At 41.0% G+C, this 20,537-nt stretch overlaps 4 non-coding genes and 1 pseudogene across 4 annotated transcripts; all 5 read left to right on the top strand.

Annotated features, from left to right (window-relative positions):
- Positions 1-5,967: 5,967 nt before the first annotated feature.
- On the top strand, positions 5,968-6,181 carry LOC143730119 (small nucleolar RNA U3). The gene has a single exon (XR_013200346.1). It is a non-coding gene; the product is annotated as a small nucleolar RNA U3 (small nucleolar RNA).
- A 154-nt stretch (positions 6,182-6,335) lies between these two features.
- LOC143730031 (small nucleolar RNA U3) lies at positions 6,336-6,547 on the top strand. The gene has a single exon (XR_013200269.1). It is a non-coding gene; the product is annotated as a small nucleolar RNA U3 (small nucleolar RNA).
- Positions 6,548-10,090: 3,543 nt separating this feature from the next.
- On the top strand, positions 10,091-10,317 carry LOC143729946 (small nucleolar RNA U3; annotated as a pseudogene).
- Positions 10,318-18,598: 8,281 nt separating this feature from the next.
- Positions 18,599-18,812, top strand: LOC143730180 (small nucleolar RNA U3). The gene has a single exon (XR_013200401.1). It is a non-coding gene; the product is annotated as a small nucleolar RNA U3 (small nucleolar RNA).
- A 1,465-nt stretch (positions 18,813-20,277) lies between these two features.
- LOC143729823 (small nucleolar RNA U3) lies at positions 20,278-20,491 on the top strand. The gene has a single exon (XR_013200085.1). It is a non-coding gene; the product is annotated as a small nucleolar RNA U3 (small nucleolar RNA).
- The last annotated feature ends 46 nt before the right edge of the window (positions 20,492-20,537 follow it).

Here is a 20,537-nt window from a genome sequence, read left to right as displayed (position 1 = left end):
GGACAATAAAAACATAAGCAGATCAAATATCACATACAGACATTTTAGCTACAGTAGTGTAGCTAAAATACACTAAAATACAGTATTCTGGATGTGTAACAGGAACATTGATGAATACCTCCAAAGATTTTACAAACATACAATATTTTCGCTTTCAAGCCTTTGAGACAGTGCCAAAATGTCAGTGTGTGTGTGTGTGTGTGTGCGTGTGTGTGTGTGTGTGTGTGTGTGTGTGTGTGTGTGTGTGTGTGAGAGAGAGAGAGAAAGGGAGACTGAGAGAAAGAGTGACTGAGAGAGAGTCCGTACAGACATACTAAATTTTTGCTTTAAAGCCTTTGAGACAGTGGCAAAATGTCAGTGTGTGTGTGTGTGTGTGGCAGAGAGACGTTGACTATATATACATGTATCTACATAGAGAGAGAGAGAGAGGGAGACTGAGAGAGAGTCAGTACAGACATACTACATTTTTTCGCTTTAAAGCCTTTGAGAGAGTGGCAAAACGTCAGTGAATGACTGTTCAGTGTGTGTGTGTGTGTGTCTGTGTGTGTGTGTGTGGCAGAGAGACATTGACTATATACATGTATCTACATAGAGAGAGAGAGAGAGGGAGACTGAGAGAGAGTCAGTGAGTTAGTGAGAGAGTGTGTGTGGCATAAACACAGAAATCATATTTCTTTCTCAGTGAAACAGCTCACCTCCCGAGCTGGTTTTGGGCATGTAATGTCCTTTGTATTGTCAGTGCAAAACTCACGAATGTGTTGGTAAAGATAGTCCTGACGTTTCAAATCCAAACCAGGAGGCTTGACAGCAGGGGGTCTCTGCATTGGTGGTGCATCCTCTTTGAGCAGACATATTCCACGTTCCTCAGAATTGGCAAATTCCTTGTAGAACACCCAGCCAGGATAGTCTTTGCTCATTCTGAAAATACAGAAGATTGAGAAAAAAAAAAGAGTAAATCCTCCATTCTTACAAACACACACACGCACACACTTTAACAATTACCTACATATATCAGCACGTTATTGATGTAATCTACATACCTGTAATCTGGTGTTTGGTTATACCAGGGAGAGGTCGGAAGAATGGCTTGAGGAATGACTTCCAGTCACGCTGATTCACAACGACTTTCCCATCTTCTCCCCCGGCAAGTTGTGCGATGTTGACTCCAGTCTGTGTGCTACTTCTAACAGCATCTACAATGTCATTCAGACAGGAAACCATCTTCCTGCGATACGTTTGTTTTACCAGCCCGAATGCCCAATCTGGTGCAAACTTTGTATGACCTGCTATGAGAAAATGTAATGTGATTGTTTCATGCAAACCATGAAGCACTCTCCACAGCAGGTATTGCAGCACAGTGTTGTTCTTGTTTTGTCCTGTACAGTTGTCACAATGCAGCTCCACATCCTTTTCACCCATGCCATAATGCTTGAAAAAGTGGTCAATGAATGACACCACAGCATTCGCTCCTTTTGTGGTGCATACACATTCATCAATAAGGTAATTCACTTGTCTGGGAATGGCCTCACAGTTGATGCCAAACAAGCCACACTTGCGGGGTGTCAAAAAATACATGGGACCAGGCTGAAGAGGGTCAGAGGGATAATGCACCTGCTGTGCATAATCGAAGGAATAATGCATCGTGATGTCTTGGGAGCATGGATCACATGGGCAGAGTTCATGAATGGCATTGTTTTTCACGGTATCCCTAGCTTTCTGGACCATCTCTTGATAGAGTGAACGTTCTAGGGTGACTTTCACAAGGTGATCCTCCTGTTTTCTGCAGCGACTGGATTTCTCTGCCTCAGTCAGGTTAGCGGACTTGTAAATGATGGAGTTGTTCTTTTGGCATTGCCAACACAAGTCAGTCATTGGCTTTGTACGCACAATGTAGGGCACAAGGGTCTTCCACAGGCGTCGAAAGGTCACAAGACTCACCACACGATGTTCTGATAAAACAAAGTAGGGAAAGGCTTGCTTAATTTCTGTATCAATGCACTGTTTTCAACATCTCAGTTTTTTTTAATGCTGTTGTAATCAGTAAAGGTAGATCTACTTATGTTTTTTCAGCATAGGCTTATTTGCAGTGTAGGCTTATTTACATAATTTCAAATGCAACTATTAACATTGCCAAATCCCACTTGGATCCTGATTTAAGATTGAACCCGCTAAGTCCTGGAAACCATCAGACTATGATTAAGAGTAAGTTTACAAGTATACAGGCCTTACAGGATTAATATCACAGCAATAAGCTTCCATCATCAAACATGTTCTGCATGTCTTTTTAAACATCTGATTCTGCATAGCCTACTACATTTACCCCCCTCTTATTGTACCACTACGACATTGGACAACACCTACCTCTTGCCTTAATTGCGCTTTCATAAGCACGGAAAACTGTCGCCTTGGTGTGATGAGATGGCAGCAACTTCACATCGAAACGTTTATACCCGGCAATGCGACCAGGGAGAACCAATGCGTGAAGCTCTGCGAAGTTCACGATGAACGAAACAACACGGCAGATGTCGTCATGTGTGAGCAGTCTCTGATCTCTTCTCTGGCGACCTCCAGACATTTTAACTCGTGGGCTCAAGCCGTGTTCCTTGTAGTGTTTCAGCAGAGCTGTCAGTTTATTCTGGCTGATGCTGAAATTTAACGGGAACATCACGTAAGCTACTGTCAGTAAAATCAAGAACATACTTCTGGTCAGTCGTATAAGTGTAATGGTTGTAAAGCTAGGCCTACTTACCAATGTAGGAACTTGAATGTTTCACGGCAAATTCTTTTTCCATCCAAGTAATATTCCGACCTTTGATGTTGACGCTCTCGCTGGATTTTCTTCGTCGAACACGTGAATTTATCATTCTGGAAGTGACAGCTGATCTTCCCCAGAAGAATTAGGTCTTTCTCGTATTCAGAAAGAGACGCCATGGATAATCGAAGGTCAAAAACGAAGTCCTCCTCGAAAGATTTAAAACACTCTTGCCCATTGTTTAGTTTACAACCTTTGCAAGAAAACGCACAAATTTTTGTGATCTCATCTTCTCGGTTTTCATTCACCGTACCCACACACACTGCTTCACAGGTGGACATAGCCCTCTCCACCTCGCCTATGTCAGTGACAGGCTGCTCGCTCGAGAAGTCCTCAATGTTGTCGTCGACGTCGTTGTCATCGCCAGTATGGGTAGCAGGCTCCAAAGTTGGTTGTGAGTCAAAGTCACTGTCTTCACTGTCTTCATCGCTGTCAGTGTCATCAGATGGCACATCACTACATCCAAAGTAGTCATTCACCAGCTTTATCCAGTCTTTCTGGCCAGCAGCAGAGCGCAAATTGGAGGCGTCAACGGAGTTTAATGCTTTAGCTATTTCATTTTCTTTAGACGACATTACCCTAAACATTAAACACACGGTATGGCACACTACACTATAAAAATGACAAGGTTGAATACAAAGTATTAAGTGAAACGCAAACTTTTTAAGGAGATATTTTGGAGAAAATCTGACAGGATGGTAGATGGACCAATCGCGTTGCACAAGGCTGTAAACAGGGCTTCCTATTGGCAACTGAGGAGACTCTGAACATTTTGATAGGTTAAGGGACTGACGTTTTCACATAATATTTGGATAACTGAGATCATGAAGTTTCAGGGAATACCAAAACATAGGAAAATCCTTGTGCGAAATCCTCGGTTGAGCCGGCTGTTAAAACAGCGTTATTCGAGATATTCTTTGTGAGATTAAGAGTTGCAAGTCAACTTAAACAGCCATTTAAGTGCATTTTCGCAATTACTGTGGTGATGAAACTTTGGGAGATTCATTTTGAAGACCTTTTCTTTCATATAAGGTAAAAAAAAAAAAAATCTATATTTTCAATGTTAATAACTGTAAGCGGCCATATCTCAAAATAGAACGTAGCGACTTCCGACTCATTTCGCCAGAGCGGGTCACATATATGTTTAATTCACAAAACCTTGAATCATGTGAAATGGTGCCCCAATGTCTGCCAGCAGGTCATTGATTAACCATTAATGACGCATTGCGCAATCAAGAAACAGGTCCCCGTTGTTCTCGAAACCCTCACGTGGTGCACACCACGGATGGACAGTATACCTAAGGATACACACACACACACACACCACACATACCCGCACACAAACGTCCTTTGTGTGCAACTTAGGATAGGAATGTCCTTAATGTATATAACACAGTATTGTATCTGACCTTCCTGTATGCATGCATATCTAATTAGTTTTGTCTTATTCTATAGATGTAATTGGAGACTGGTCTGTAACTTCAAATCTTAAGTGTATTTCTAAAGAAAGATTACCTAACAGGATCATCTTCTGTAACTCTCCCTCTTGCTAGGTCATAAAACTTTATGACCCCCAAAAGGAATTCCAAGGGAATCACAGCTCCCACTTGAATTCTGATAAAGAAAGAGGAATAGACTCTGCAATTATATATTTTCTATAAGTATAACCACTTAAGAAATGTATAAACATGAATTTGATCTTTCCTAGGTCATGGTAGCCGGTATTATGGCTTTATAGTCATGTGAGTGAACATTAAATGTGTGTAATTCTGCATATGAATGTAACTTCATGTTTCTTCTACTCTTTCCGGCCATTCTTGGTACCTGTTTGACCGTCTTGTTTTGACTAAACAAGTCATACATAGGATATTACAGTAAAATGTATTGTTCTGTGTGTACAATCTTTCTGGCTAGAAATGACAAAATGTTATACCATCATAAATTATCCTGACAAGACAAAGAAGAACTTTTGCCGCTCGAGATGCTCTAAGATGATTGGTTCACATACGCGAAGCAGGCGTGAACCCCTCCTCTCAATAAGAGACTGACACAGAAGTTTCTCAGAGAGCACTTTCCCTGTGAGAGGTTTCCGGTCCCATGGCTCCTTAGGGAGCTTTACACCGCGTTTCTTTTCTTTTTCTTTCTTTACTAAGTTTTATTTTCATTTTTCGCCTCTCCCTCCCGAGGGAGATGAACTCTGAACTATTTCCTTGGTAACTTCACGTTCGGTATCTCTCTCTCTCTCTCTCTCTCGTTTTCTCTCCCTCTCTCATCATATTGTAAATTCGTGTTTGTAATGTCTTCCGTTCTGTCTGCCCTGGTTGTATATACATATATATTATGTGTGAATTGTAGTTCAATGTATTATTATTCCAATTATTAAAACCATTATATTCTTGATTGCTTTCTGTCTAAAATGCTCATTTTTACAAAGTCAATGAAATGTTCGACCCTTTAGCTACAAAAGCTTTATTATTTACTACGTTGAGTAGGCTAGTTTAATTTTATAAACACAGGAAATTTAATGTTCACGGCCAGAAAATTAATATTTCTTGGAGTTTATAAGAAGTGATAACTTTTATTGGGAAGTTGATGAGTGAATCTTACGGCCGTTTGCTGGACAAACAGATTGTTCGATAACTAAATTAATTCCATTTAAGGTTATCTCATATAATCGATCTGTAATACGACTATTGATATATTAATGACGAACCATAACCCATTATGGTGATCATTCATATATACAATCGATCTATTTTCAGCTTCGATAATTTAACTGTAATGTGCAATATATTAATCATTCATGATTAATTATTAAATTCCCTATATATAATTTGAGCTAATTTAATGTAAGACTCATTGTCGCTACCCTTCTATTAAAAGATTTTCTAAATTTAGCTTCAACGAATGAACTACAAAGCATGAAACGGATAGCTATGCTGCAAAAAAGTATGACATTATGGATTGTTGTTTGTATTCCACATATCTTAACAGTCGGCTTCAAAGAGATTGTGGAAGTCCTTTCTGCTTTTGGCTCCGATGTGTGCGCTAAAATGTCACGTAAACTTTAGCGCCTACAAAATTCAACTACGCAAAACCATTTTAGAGGAGAAGCGCAGCAGAATGGAATGCCGATTGAGTTTCTATAAACCGATAAGACTATATTTTCAGGGATCATTTCTATAGTTCTTTGCTTGGAAATGTGTTTTGAAAGTGCTTGTCTCCCAACCCACGATGAAGAGTCATGATGCTCCTTTCTGAGCATGAATTGGGCACAGAGCAGTGACTTTGGTTGTGAGCTCTGTGTCGTTGATGAGCGTTTTTTATTGCTTTTTGCAATATTGAAGAAAGGAGTATGTTCTGAGTGGTGTTTGGTATTTAAGTCTCATTTTGGAATTGTTTTGTTTTTGCATCTGTATGTCCTATGCAGCAAACTTTGTTTCAACAAAATTCAACTACACAAAACCATTTTAGAGGAGAAGCGCAGCAGAATGGAATGCCAATTGATTTTCTATAAACTGTTAATAGTATATTTTCAGGGATCATTTTTATTGTTCCTTGCTTGGAAATGTGTTCCGAAAGTGCTTGTCTCCCAACCTGTGAAGAAGATTCATGATGCTCGTTTTTGAGCATGAATTGGGCGCAGTGCAGTGGCTTTGGTTGTGAGCTCTGTCGTTGATGAGTGTTCTGTATTGCTTTTTGCAATATTGAAGAAAGGAGTATGTTCCGAGTGGTGTTTGGTATTTAAGTCTCATTTTGGAATTGTTTTGTTTTTGCATCTGTAGGTCCTACACTCTCAGAAAAAAAGGTACGGAAGCTGTCACTGGGGCTGTACCTTTTCAAAAGGTACATTTTAGTACCTAAAGGTTGCATATTGGTACCTTAATGGTACATATTAGCACCTGAAATCAGAGGTGGGTAATCCAGGGGTCAGAAAGTAAAAGTCCTGCCATATGTTTATTCCACCCATCAGCTGATTTCACTAATTAGTTCCATCTCCTGTATGAATTAGCAAATCCAGGTGATTGGAATAAAATTATAATACTACTTTACTTTCTAAACCTGGACTTTACACCTCTGCATAGCAATGCCACATGTCAGCCAAGAGCAAAGAAATAAACCAGAACTGGACCTTATCGTAGCCAAAACATATGTGTATATTAAATATGGAGTAATTTCAGCTACAGCCTCAGATGAAATCAACTGGAAGAGAAAAGAAGACATTAAATCTGTGAAGATCTCAGCAGAGGAGGATTAAACAACTACACAAACAGCATTACCAGCTTCCCTTATTACTAACCAGATTGACTTTATTTCTGTCAGACTTCTACAGAAGTTTTATTGAGAATTAACAGAGGTTTAACTCTGTTTCATTTGAAGTCACCATAACAGTGATTAGTGTTTCCATTAGTTGGGCTCTTAACTCTTATTATATATTTTGTCTTTTTTGGCTGCTGTGATAGTGTGTTTGTTAAACACATCTGCAACAGCTAAGGAAGCTAAAGTGAAATAAGATCAGGTGATGATGGTTACCTAGTGATGGTTTAATAATCATCATGAAGTAGACTGATTTACTGAGATTTTTATAATCTATCAATTATCTTGTTCCACTAATATAATCACATCACAAACCCTGTATTACTGCAGCAAGAGGTCCAGCAATGTAACAGTCAGTTTAGACATTTTACCAAAAATGAATTAAAAAAAAATTGTCTTACGCTGACACACACAGATATCAACAACCAGCACATGAATCTCAACAATGGTGACAGTCACAAATATTTAGATAAACAGATTAATTCAGAACATCACTGAAAAGCTACTAATTCACAACAAAAACAACAGAAAAAAATAATAGCAAATATTTAGAATCAAACAAAATTATAGGACAATTCAGCATTATTCATGTTGCAATGCATGCTGGGAGTTTTGTACTATGGTGGTATCCAGCACGCATTGCAGCATAGTACTTTTGATTGTCACCATTGTTGAGATTTATACGCTGATTGTTTATGTCTGTGTGTGTCATTATAAACTGACTTTTTTGTGCTCATGTTCGTTAAGGTCTTCTAACTTATTGTTATATTATTCATTGATCTCATGCTGCAGTAACACAAGGTATGTGATGTGAAAAAAATAATTGTTAGATTAAAATATCTCAGTGAATCAGTCTGTTTCATGAAGATTATAAAACCATCAACAGGTAACCATCATCACCTGATCTCATTTCACTTTTGCTTTCTTTGCTGCTCCAAATGTGTTTGACAAACACACTGTCACAGCAGCCAAAAAAAAACAAAATATACAATAAGAATTATGAGGCCAACTAATGGAAACACGAATCACTGTTATGGTGACTTCAAATGAAAAACAGAGTTAAACCTCTGTTAATTCTCAACAAAAAACTTGTGTAGACATCTGACAGAAATAAAGTCAGTCTGGTTAGTAATAAGTGAAGCTGGTAATGCTGTTTGTGGAGTTGTTTATTATTGGCTACGATAAGGTCCAGTTCTGGTTTATTTCTTTGCTCTTGGCTGACATGTGGCATTGCTATGCAGAGGTGTAAAGTCCAGGTTCAGAAAGTAAAAGTCCTCCTTAGTATTTTGTTCCAATCACTTGACCTGGATTTGCTAATTCAGACAGGAGATATAACTAATTAGTGAAATCAGCTGACTGAGTTCATGGGTGGAATAAACTATGGCAGGACTTTTACTTTCTGACCCCTGGATTACCCACCTCTGATTTCAGGTGCTAATATGTACCATTAAGGTACCAATATGCACCCTTTAGGTACTAAAGTGTACCTTTTGAAAAGGTACAGCCCCAGTGACAGCTTTCGTACCTTTTTTTCTGAGAGTGTATGCAGCAAACTTTGTTGAAATGCAGAACTGTGTGTTGTCTAAGACAGCAGTTGCAAAAAGTGGGTTTTAGAGTAAAGAGAGCTTTGGATATGTCCCCAGTTCGAGGTCAGCCATCGCAAGTTTTTTAAGAATAAAATCAACGTCAAGTTTCTGAAATGCCTAAGTTAGAAATTGTTGGTAAGTTTTTGACTTTTTCGTTGGACGTCATCTCTGTGTCGTTGATGAAGTTTCTGTGTTGCTGTTGTCGATGTTGAAGAAAGGGGTATGATCTGAGCGTTGTTTGACATTTGTGCCTTTTGAGAAAGTGGATTGTTTTAGAAGCTTTTCTGGAACGCTTTGTGGCAGTTCAAAATTGGAAAGAGGAGCCCAGGACCAATGGAGAAGCTCACGGCTAGGAAAAGAAATCAATCATGAACATTTCCACCTACTCGCACTCCAAACTTGGAACCACCCACAGCTGTAGGCAATGATGGCCTAATGGAGGTCACCATAAAATTGAGAACTCTGCTACACTCAAGGTTAGATGGTTTGAAGGACAGAATCCTTCAGTATGAGGTGCTGAAGAAGCACATGTTGGCCAAGAGAGAAATTGGCTGACGAGTAAGAAGACAGAGTTAGACTTGCAAAATCTTTTTTAATGATGTTGCCTTTCTTCAGTTCTGTCTTCACCTTTTAAGGTGGCCTAGCGTTGTAACAGATATGTGGAACAAAGCACGGTTTGTTGATACCACAGCCCGGGAGGAACCTAAGTACCAGTTTAAATTCCTAAGTTCTTGGCTAAATAAAATATCATTTATGTTAACCCGGCTCCAGTCTCTCTTGTGGTTGTGTTTTGTGGCAGCTTAAACCTCTCCTCGTCTTGGGGCCCGTGTCACAGCGTCCTTTGTATAAAGCAAACGTTGTCTCATCCAAGATACAATACCAGATCACTGCAAAAACTTGAAATGTTTCCAGCGATGTGGTATTGCATCTCGGATAAGACAGCAGATATGAAAATCAGTTGTTATTGAAAAAACGGGCCTGACACGGGTTCATTTCACATTTCGATGTCAGCCATAGCATGTTTTCTAAGTGCTCAAATGATGTCAGGTTTCTGAAATGTCTACATAAAGAATTTTTAATGTGTGTGTGACTTCTATTAAAAGATTTTCTAAATTTGGCTTCAACGAATGAACTACAAAGCATGAAACGGGTAGGTATGCTGCAAAAAAGTAAGACATAATGGATTGTTGTTTGTATTCCACATATCCTAACAGTAGGCTTCAAAGAGATTGTGGAAGTCCTTTCTGCTTTTGGCCTCGATGTGTCCGCTAAAATGTCACGTAAACTTTAGCGCCTACAAAATTCAACTACGCAAAACCATTTTAGAGGAGAAGCGCAGCAGAATGGAATGCCGATTGAGTTTCTATAAACTGTTAAGACTATATTTTCAGGGATCATTTCTATAGTTCTTTGCTTGGAAATGTGTTTCGAAAGTGCTTGTCTCCCAAACCACGATGAAGAGTCATGATGCTCCTTTCTGAGCATGAATTGGGCGCAGAGCAGAGCAGAGCAGAGCAGTGGCTTTGGTTGTGAGCTCTGTCGTTGATGAGTGTTCTGTATTGCTTTTTGCAATTTTGAAGAAAGGAGTATGTTCTGAGTGGTGTTTGGTATTTAAGTCTCATTTTGGTATTGTTTTGTTTTTGCATCTGTATGTCCTATGCAGCAAACTTTGTCTAAGACAGCAGTTGCAAAAAGTGGGTTTTAGAGTAAAGAGAGCATTGGATATGTCCCCAGTTCGAGGTCAGACATTGCAAGTTTTTTAAGAATGCAATCAACGTCAAGTTTCTGAAATGCCTAAGTTAGCAATTGTTGGTAGGTTTTTGACTTTTTTGTTGGACGTCAGCTCTGTGTCGTTGATGAAGTTTCTGTGTTGCTGTTGTCGATGTTGAAGAAAGGGGTATGATCTGAGCGTTGTTTGACATTTGTGCCTTTTGAGAAAGTGGATTGTTTTAGAAGCTTTTCTGGAACGCTTTGTGGCAGTCCAATATTGGAAAGAGGAGCCCAGAAGAATTGTAATACATAAAGAATTGTTAATGTGTGTGTGACTTATATTAACACTAGAACTACCAAGGCGGTCATTTTGACCGTTTTTGAATTGTACAGTGTAATAACTTTGTTAAAATAAAATACATGTGGCTGTATGACTCTGACTTTTCCTATATATATGTATATTTTATTCTGACACTGTTATTTTATTAAAATCAGAAAACACAAAACAGTTCTGAGTATTTCTACCTAGAATGGCCATGGCGGTCACTTTGACCGCACGCATTAGATATCATAAAACTTCCGCTACATTTCCCGCCTCTGTAATGAGTGTCCCCGTTGCATAGCAACGATTTGGCTTTTTTTGTTCACGCTATTCCGACGCTAATAAATATTATACAATTGAGCTAACAAAATGTCATCAAAAAGAACAATGACAGCCACAGAGGTTTAAGCCATGCTTAAAATGCTTGACGATGAGGAGTCGGATGGAGGAGCAGATACAGATAGGGACAGCGATGTCTCTTCAACGCATTCTCATCCTTTGGCGGCATATGTGACGCCATATGACAAAACGGCGAAATACTACGCACATGGCACCCTTTATCGTCAATATAACACGCACTGTGATGGGTAGGTTTAGGTGTGGGGTAGGGTCTGCGTCTCATATTCACGCTAAAGGATGCCAGTCAACTTTATGACGCCTTGGGTTCGCGTGTTATATTCACGCTAAAGGGTGCCATGTGCGTAGTATTTCGCCGTTTTGTCATATGGCGTCACATATGCCGCCAAAGGATGAGAACGGGCTCGTCTCTTGGTCCCTGGACAGTTCATCCAGCGCTGAGAGGGATTCAGATAATGAATTCATTCTCCGTCGAAAAAAGAGCCGGCTGGACATCTCTGATCCTGGAACTGACCTTGTTCCATCGGATAATATTCCAGGTATATTTCTCTTCGCTATCTTTTTATACTTTGCGAGGCAGACTAGCTCAATAATCGTTGTAACGTAACTTCAAAGTAAAGTTATCCATCTCTAACTACCTAATGTAGGCTATAGCTTTACCGATCGGATCGGTTATCATATTCATTTTCCCCTCACACACCCACCACTGTTACCAACGCAAACACGAAACTTTCCTGATGACCGATCCAGTCATTCACATTTTTACGTCAGGCACACACCTCCACCAGCACACACACCTTTTCATTATTATTATTCTATTGCTATTATTATTTGTCAAGCTATTAGAAATCATATGGGCTAATTAGTCCTATCAAGATTATGATTTCATGAACTAAAAAATAATTAGTCTGTTCTGTTCTTTTTTTTTTCTTTATCTTTTTTTTTTTTGGCAATAGTGCAAAATCCTGATCCATCAAATGTGCCTTCTGTGCCAAGACAATGCAGTCCGCCACAAGATGACGAACCTGGCCCAATAAACCCATTTTCAGCCCAAAGGCATGAAACGGCGAAAGACGGCACAGTGTGGACCTATGTAAAGTTGGGTGAAGACAGAGGAAGGCGACAATGCCAAAATGTAATAACAGAAGCGGCAGGCCCCACAGCGCACGCCAAGCGCAATATTGAAGATGCCCTTACAGCCTTTTTGTGTTTGGTGGATGATGGCATGCTGAAACACATCAGGGACTGCACTGTGGCTGAGGCCCATCGAGTCAAGGAGGACAACCTATGGGACATGACAGTTGAAGAGCTAAAAGCCTTCATTAGTTTAATTTAGTTTTGTGGTGCGCAAGGTGAAAAAGGAATGGATCTGGCGACTTTTTGGTCAGCCAAGTGGGGCTGCGCTTTTTTCAAGGAGACCATGTCCTGAAACAGGTTTCAGGAAATAATGCAAATCCTTCGTTTCGACAGAAGGGAAACCCGACGCACACGCCTGCGAGACAACAAGTTTGCCCTTATGAGTGATGTTTGGGATAAATTTGTCCAAAACGGCATCGCCTGCTACAAGCCTGGTGCCGACATCACTGTGGATGAGCAGCTATTCCCTACAAAATCAAGGTGCAGTTTCATACAGTATATTGCAAACAAACCGGACAAATTCGGAATCAAATTCTGGCTTGCTGCCGATGTCGACACCAAATATATGGTAAACGGTGCGCCTTATCTGGGCAAAGACGAGACGAGGAGGCCAGGTCAACGACTTGCAGACAGTGTGGTGCTGAAAATGGTCGAGCCATACCTGGGGAAGGGAAGAAACGTCACCACCGACAATTTTTTACTTCTTATGAATTGGCAAAGGCACTTCAGGCCAAGAAAACCAGCTTGGTTGGCACGGTAAACAAGAGCAGACGAGAGCTCCCCCCGTGCATAAAGGCGCAAATGCCGCTGTTCAGCACAGAGGTGCTGAAAAGTGGCGATGCAACACTAACCGTGTATCAGGGAAAAAAAAAAAGAATGTTTGCATCCTCAGCACTGTCCACACAGCTGTTGGCATCACAAGTGGCCAGAAAAGAAAGCCAGAGACGGTAACATACTACAACAAGACCAAGGTAGGAGTAGACATTGTAGATCAAATGGCTAGAAAATATTCAGTAAAAGCTCCCTCCCGTAGATGACCAGTATCTGTTTTCTACAACATCCTCGACCTGGCTGCAATCAACGCACACATATTGTTCAAGTAGTGCACAAATGAGCAAGTTTCACGGAGGGACTTCATCATGCGACTGGCGAGCGAACTTCGCTCCGACCACATGGGATCAAAAACCTCACAACTGGTAGTGCGAGAGCCAGGACCCGGGCAGGAGCAGCAGCAGATGGAGAAAAGGCGTCAGTGCCAAGTAAGGAGGTACTGCAAACAAAATAAAACCAAAGAGACATGTGCCAAATGTCGTAAAGTGGTGTGTGGGAGCTGCACACGAAAGGCGGTGTTTACCTGTGTGGACTGTGCATAAGCGTCAGTGAATGATGCGGGGTGTTTGCGCCGTTCAAATGAGCTTTGGGGAAAACTTTTCAACCTGATTTTGTTCGTTAAGTTTTTTTTTTTTTTTTTTTTTACTGAAACTAATAGTTCTAAAGCAGTTTTCTTTTTTAGCTAATGTTCATTTTTTCTTAACCTGTTTTTGTGTACTGTATTGTGCTGCATACTGTCCATGAAAGTTTTTTACAGTGTTTTCAAATGTAGGTAGTGTTTTTGTTATTGTATATATGTTATAAGTTATTGTATCATAAGATTTGTTTTTATTGTACTAAGAAAATAAGAAAATATTTATCAATTAGGCTGGAAATTAAATGTTCACATTCATTTGAATTTAAATGTTGTGTCCTGATCTTTATTATTACCAATCGTAACATTGTAAATCCATTTATTTTTAGATTTATTATTGATTATTGAACTTATTTACAAACAGGGCTGTACTAAACAGCTTTGACGTTTCCTAAATTTTTGCATGTCTACTCATGTGGTAAGTGCGGTGAAAAAAACTTTTTTTGACGCAAAACATTCCTCACATAGAGAGGCAGCACGTGTCGGGACAATCTTTCTTTCGTGTTTGTTTTAAGCGGTTTTAATTGCGATGACGTCATAACATGATGACAGGAATTAAATGTTTCATCGTGTTGCAGAGTGGTGTGGGAGCGGCAGCTCTGTTCTATATGACATTGGGCGTAACAACAATTTATACCCACGCTCAATTCAGTTTATTATTTCCGACTACGCCACTTGGGGAATTTCGCCCCAAGAATTTAATATGACATCTAAGCTAAGGCACGCACGGATCCTAACCACAGTTGGAGTCAGAGACATAGGTGATTGAAAACATATATATTTTATTAATTGTTAAAAGACAGTTCTTTTCCTATAAAAGGCGTTGACCAGCAATCACTCTCTTCAATTCACTAGGTTCTAGAGTGGGCGACAGGGAAACCTGGGCATACCCTAGGGCAGTCTCGAGGTATCACATCTATGAAGAATATTCTATTCAGTGCACACACACCAGCACAGCACACACTCCACGACTCAGGTCAGAAAAGACCACGACACACAGTGAGGACCCTACCACCTAATTGCCCCCTCATCTGCCCCCGGATGCCCATGCCCTGCCAACAAACAACAGAAAAAAAGGACATTAAAGAGCAGTGTTATACAAAAAAATAACAAAAAATCACATAAATTCAGCAATACAATTCAACCCCAAAAAAATATATAAAAATTCACTGATACAATAATTTTCAAAAATACTCGGTCTCGACTAGTTAAAGAAATAAACCAAAAAAAAGAAACAAACTCAAAACATATCACAAATACAGAGTCATCCCTCGCTGAAAACCGTTCACTTGAAATGGCTCATTGATTGGCTCACTTAGAACGATTCACTTGAAATGGCTCACTTGAATGGCCCGCTTAGGACGGTTCACTTGAAATGGTTCACCTGAATGGTTCACTTGATCGGCCACTCGAGACGACTCACTCGCAACAAAACAACACACACAAAACAAAACCCAAACAGAACAGCAGTTGATGAGGCACAGCGCAAACAAAGTCGTATAGCAAAACACAGGGCAGATAATACTCATTCAGAAGGTAGGTATCGTCTTTGTCGCATGCAACTAAGCACGCTGTCCCAGAATCACCATCCCCAGACTATGCGATAGATGGAGGCGAATGTCTCCGACATGCTCGTTGGCATGAAGCACCGATAAATCGTACACTGTCTCAAATGTCCACATTCAACCCTCCAACCAAGCCCATAGACCCGCCAACAGCACCGCCAGTGGATAAACAGCTTCGGCAAATTTTACGAGCAACACGTTACGCTGAACCCAGCAGAAAGCAGCAGGGCACATAGATGACATCACGACCCCGGATAATGACGCATGCCAAGGAACTGGTACCTCATGCTCTTATACGCACCGGAACCCTGGCTATTGGTCAAACCTAAAACAAGTGGGAGGGGTGCTAACCCATCCTGCCACAATCTTCCCCTCCCTTTTTGTATCGGCGCCCCGACGATGGACTCAAGCCGGAGCCACCAACATCACTCATGACCAAGGCCTAAACAAGATATCACACAGTGGTTAACTCAGAGCCGACTGCGAACCTACTTCCCATCTCTCCTACAGTCCGGGGAGGATGGTGCACGTTTGGATGCCGACCAGCTCCAACTCGGCCTATTCGCCGAGGGCGACAATCCTACTACCCTGGGAGCTAGAAGGCACCGCAGATTTCCTCGCCACGGGTCCCCTGCCATGACGGCTACACGAGAAACACATGAGAATCTGTTACCAGTCCTCTGCCATGATGGCTATACAAGAAACACACGAGAACCTATTACCAGTCCTCTGCCATAACGGCTATACGAGAAACACACAAGAACCTATTACCAGTCCTCTGCCATGATGGCTATACAAGAAACACACGAGAACCTATTACCAGTCCTCTGCCATGATGGCTATACAAGAAACACACGAGAACCTATTACTAGTCCTCTGCCATAACGGCTACACGAGAAACACATGAGAACCTATTACCAGTCCTCTGCCATAACGGCTGCACGAGAAACACACGAGAACCTATTACCAGTCCTCTGCCATAACGGCTACACGAGAAACACGCGAGGACCTATAACCAGTCCCCTGCCTCAGGACGATATCGAATCTCCTCTCGGGCCTCCCCCTGCAGGTGGTCAAATACAATGAAAGCTTGTTCAGTGATCCCCATATGTCGTGCCTCTTGCAAGCCCGCGTCTCTTCGACCCATACATCGATACTCATACCGGATTTACCGCTAAATTTTGGGCATCGACGCTCTCGAGGCACAAAAACCAATCATTCCGATGCACTAGCACCAGAAGATTGGGGCCCTACAGGTGGAACAGTCGAAGTACCAGCCCCAGGCACCTGTAGCTGCTGCATCCTAACCTTATCAGCCTTTAACTGGGCTACTAACTCCCGCCACTCCTGTAATTCTTCCTCCATTTCGGATGACAATTAAGTAAACTTACCACCCCGGAGAGGCGCCACCTGTTCCTTACACCAAGCTGCTGTTCTGTTTCCAAAAAAATATTAAAAAAAACATAAAGACAATACAAACACAACAAAAACCTATTATCTCTGACCCAATCCGGTGATAATCCTGCCGACTACACGCCAAAATTTGGCAGGGTGGTGCGGGAGCGGCAGCTCTATTCTATACGACATTGGGCGTAACAACAATTTATACCCACGCTCAATTCAGTTTATCATTTCCGACTACGCCACTTGGGGAATTTCGCCCCAAGAATTTAATATGACATCTAAGCTAAGGCACGCACAGATCCTAACCACAGTTGGAGTCAGAGACATAGGTGATTGAAAACATATATATTTTATTAATTGTTAAAAGACAGTTATTTTTCTATAAAAGGCGTTGTCCAGCAATCACTCTCTTCAATTCACTAGGTTCTAGAGTGGGAGACAGGGAAACCTGGGCATACCCAAGGGCAGTCTCGAGGTATCACATCTATGAAGAATACTCTATTCAGTGCACACACACCAGCACAGCACACACTCCACGACTCAGGTCAGAAAAGACCACGACACACAGTGAGGACCCTACCACCTAATTGCCCCCTCATCTGCCCCTGGATGCCCAGGCCCTTCCAACAAACAACAGAAAAAAAGGACATTAAAGAGCAGTGTTATACAAAAAAATAACAACAAATCACATAAATTCAGCAATACAATTCAACCACAAAAAAAAAAATATAAATTCACTAATACAATAATTTTCAAAAATACTCGGTCTCGACTAGTTAAAGAAATAAACCAAAAAAAAGAAACAAACTCAAAACATATCACAAATACAGAGTCATCCCTCGCTGAAAACCGTTCACTTGAAATGGCTCATTGATTGGCTCACTTAGAACGATTCACTTGAAATGGCTCACTTGAATGGCCCGCTTAGGACGGTTCACTTGAAATGGTTCACCTGAACGGTTCACTTGAACGGGCACTCGAGACGACTCACTCGCAACAAAACAACACACACAAAACAGAACCCAAACAGAACAGCAGTTGATGAGGCACAGCACAAACAAAGTCGTATAGCGAAACACAGGGCAGATAATACTCATACAGAAAGTAGGTATCATCCTTGTCGCATGCAACCAAGCACGCTGTCCCAAAATCACCATCCCCAGACTATGTGATGGATGGAGGCGAATGTCTCCGACATGCTCGTTGGCATGAAGCACCGATAAATCGTACACTGTCTCAAATGTCCACATTCAACCCTCCAACCAAGCCCATAGACCCGCCAACAGCACCGACAGTGGATAAACAGCTTTGGCAAATTTTACGAGCAGCATGTTACGCTGAACCCAGCAGAAAGCAGCAGGGCGCATAGATGATGTCACGACCCCGGATAATGACGCATGCCAAGGAACTAGTAGCTCATGCTCTTATACGCACCGGAACCCTGGCCATTGGTCAAACCTAAAACAAGTGGGAGGGGTGCTAACCCATCCTGCCACAAACGGAAAACTTAAAGAGAAGGTTCAAATGTAGTTGTGGCATGACGAAAATGACGTTTAGTACGGCAATATGAACGTCAAAGTATGAGCGGTCAGAATGACCGCAATGGTCGTTCTAGTAGTTATGGAATTCCGGTAGTTCTAGTGTTAAAAGATTTTCTAAATTTGGCTTCAACGAATGAATTACAAAGCATGAAACGGGTAGCTATGCTGCAAAAAAGTATGACATTATGGATTGTTGTTTGTATTCCACATATCTTAACAATATGGCTTCAAAGAGATTGTGGAAGTCCTTTCTGCTTTTGGCTCCGATGTGTGCGCTAAAATGTCACGTAAACTTTAGCGCCTACAAAATTAAACTACGCAAAACCATTTTAGAGGAGAAGCGCAGCAGAATGGAATGGCGATTGAGTTTCTATAAACCCTTAAGACTATATTTTCAGGGATCATTTCTATAGTTCTTTGCTTGGAAATGTGTTTTGAAAGTGCTTGTTTCCCAACCCACGATGAAGAGTCATGATGCTCCTTTCTGAGCATGAATTGGGCACAGAGCAGTGACTTTGGTTGTGAGCTCTGTGTCGTTGATGAGCGTTCTGTATTGCTTTTCGCAATATGGAAGAAAGGAGTATGTTCTGAGTGGTGTTTGGTATTTAAGTCTCATTTTGGAATTGTTTTGTTTTTGCATCTGTAGGTCATATGCAGCAAATGTTATTGAAATGTGGAACTGTGTGTTGTCTAAGACAGAGGTTGCAAAAGGTGGATTTTAGAGTAAAGAGTGCTTTGGATATGTGCCCAGTTCGAGGTCAGCCTTTGCAAATTTTCTTTAAATACTATCAATGTCAAGTTTCTGAAATGCCTAAGTTAGCAATTGTTGGTAGGTTTGTGACTTTTTCGTTGGACGTCAGCTCTCTGCAGTTGAAGAAGTTTCTGTGTTGCTGTTGTCGATGTTCAAGAAAGGGGTATGATCTGAGCGTTGTTTGACATTTGTGCCTTTTGAGAAAGTGGATTGTTTTAGAAGCTTTTCTGGAACGCTTTCTGGCAATCCAATATTGGAAAGAGGAGCCCAGACCAATGGAGCAGCTCACGGCTAGGAAAAGACATCAATCATGAAAATTTCCACCTACTCACACTCCAAACATGGAACCACCCACAGCTGTAGGCAATGATGGCCTAATGGAGGTCACCATAAAATTGAGAACTCTGCTACACTCAAGGTTAGATGGTTCGAAGGACAGAATCCTTCAGAGGTGCTGAAGTACACGTTGGCCAAGAGAGAAACCAGCTGAAGAGTAAGAAGACAGAGTTAGACTTGCAAAATCTTCTTTAATGATGTTGCCTTTCTTCAGTTCTGTCTTCCCCTTTTAAAGTGGCCTAGCATTGTAACAGATGTGTGGAACAAAGCCCGGTTTGTTGATACCGCAGCCCGGGAGGAACCTAAGTACCAGTTTAAATTCCTAAGTTCTTGGTTAAATAAAAGATCATTTCTGTTAACCCGGCTCCCGTCTCTCTTGTGGTTGTGTTTTGTTGCAGCTTAAACCTCTCCTCGTCTTGGGGCCCGTGTCACAGCATCCTTTGTATAAAGCAAACGTTGTCTCATCCAAGATACAATACAATATCACTGCAAAAACTTGAAATGTTTCCAGCGATGTGGTATTGCATCTCGGATAAGACAGCAGATATGAAAATCAGATGTTATTGAAAAAACGGGCCTGACACGGGTTCATTTCACATTTCGATGTCAGTCATAGCATGTTTTCTAAGTGCTCAAATGACGTCAGGTTTCTGAAATGTCTACATAAATAATTGTTAATGTGTGTGTGACTTCTATTAAAAGATTTTCTAAATTTAGCTTCAACGAATGAACTACAAAGCATGAAACGGGTAGCTATGCTGCAAAAAAGTATGACATTATGGATTGTTGTTTGTATTCCACATATCTTAACAGTCGTCTTCAAAGAGATTTCGGAAGTCCTTTCTGCTTTTGGCTCCGATGTGTGCGCTAAAATGTCACATAAACTTTAGCGCCTACAAAATTCAACTACGCAAAACCATTTTAGAGGAGAAGCGCAGCAGAATGGAATGCCAATTGAGTTTCTATAAACCAACAAGACTATATTTTCAGGGATCATTTCTATAGTTCTTTGCTTGGAAATGTGTTTTGAAAGTGCTTGTCTCCCAACCCACGATGAAGAGTCATGATGCTCCTTTCTGAGCATGAATTGGGCACAGAGCAGTGACTTTGGTTGTGAGCTCTGTGTCATTGATGAGCGTTCTTTATTGCTTTTTGCAATTTTGAAGAAAGGAGTATGTTCTGAGTGGTGTTTGGTATTTAAGTCTCATTTTGTAATTGTTTTGTTTTTGCATCT

Source organism: Siphateles boraxobius, unplaced genomic scaffold, assembly GCF_051911475.1.
Source record: "Siphateles boraxobius isolate OS27281-9 unplaced genomic scaffold, OSU_SipBor_1 8, whole genome shotgun sequence".
Taxonomy (NCBI): domain Eukaryota; kingdom Metazoa; phylum Chordata; class Actinopteri; order Cypriniformes; family Leuciscidae; genus Siphateles; species Siphateles boraxobius.
This window is presented reverse-complemented; position numbering and strand designations above follow the sequence as displayed.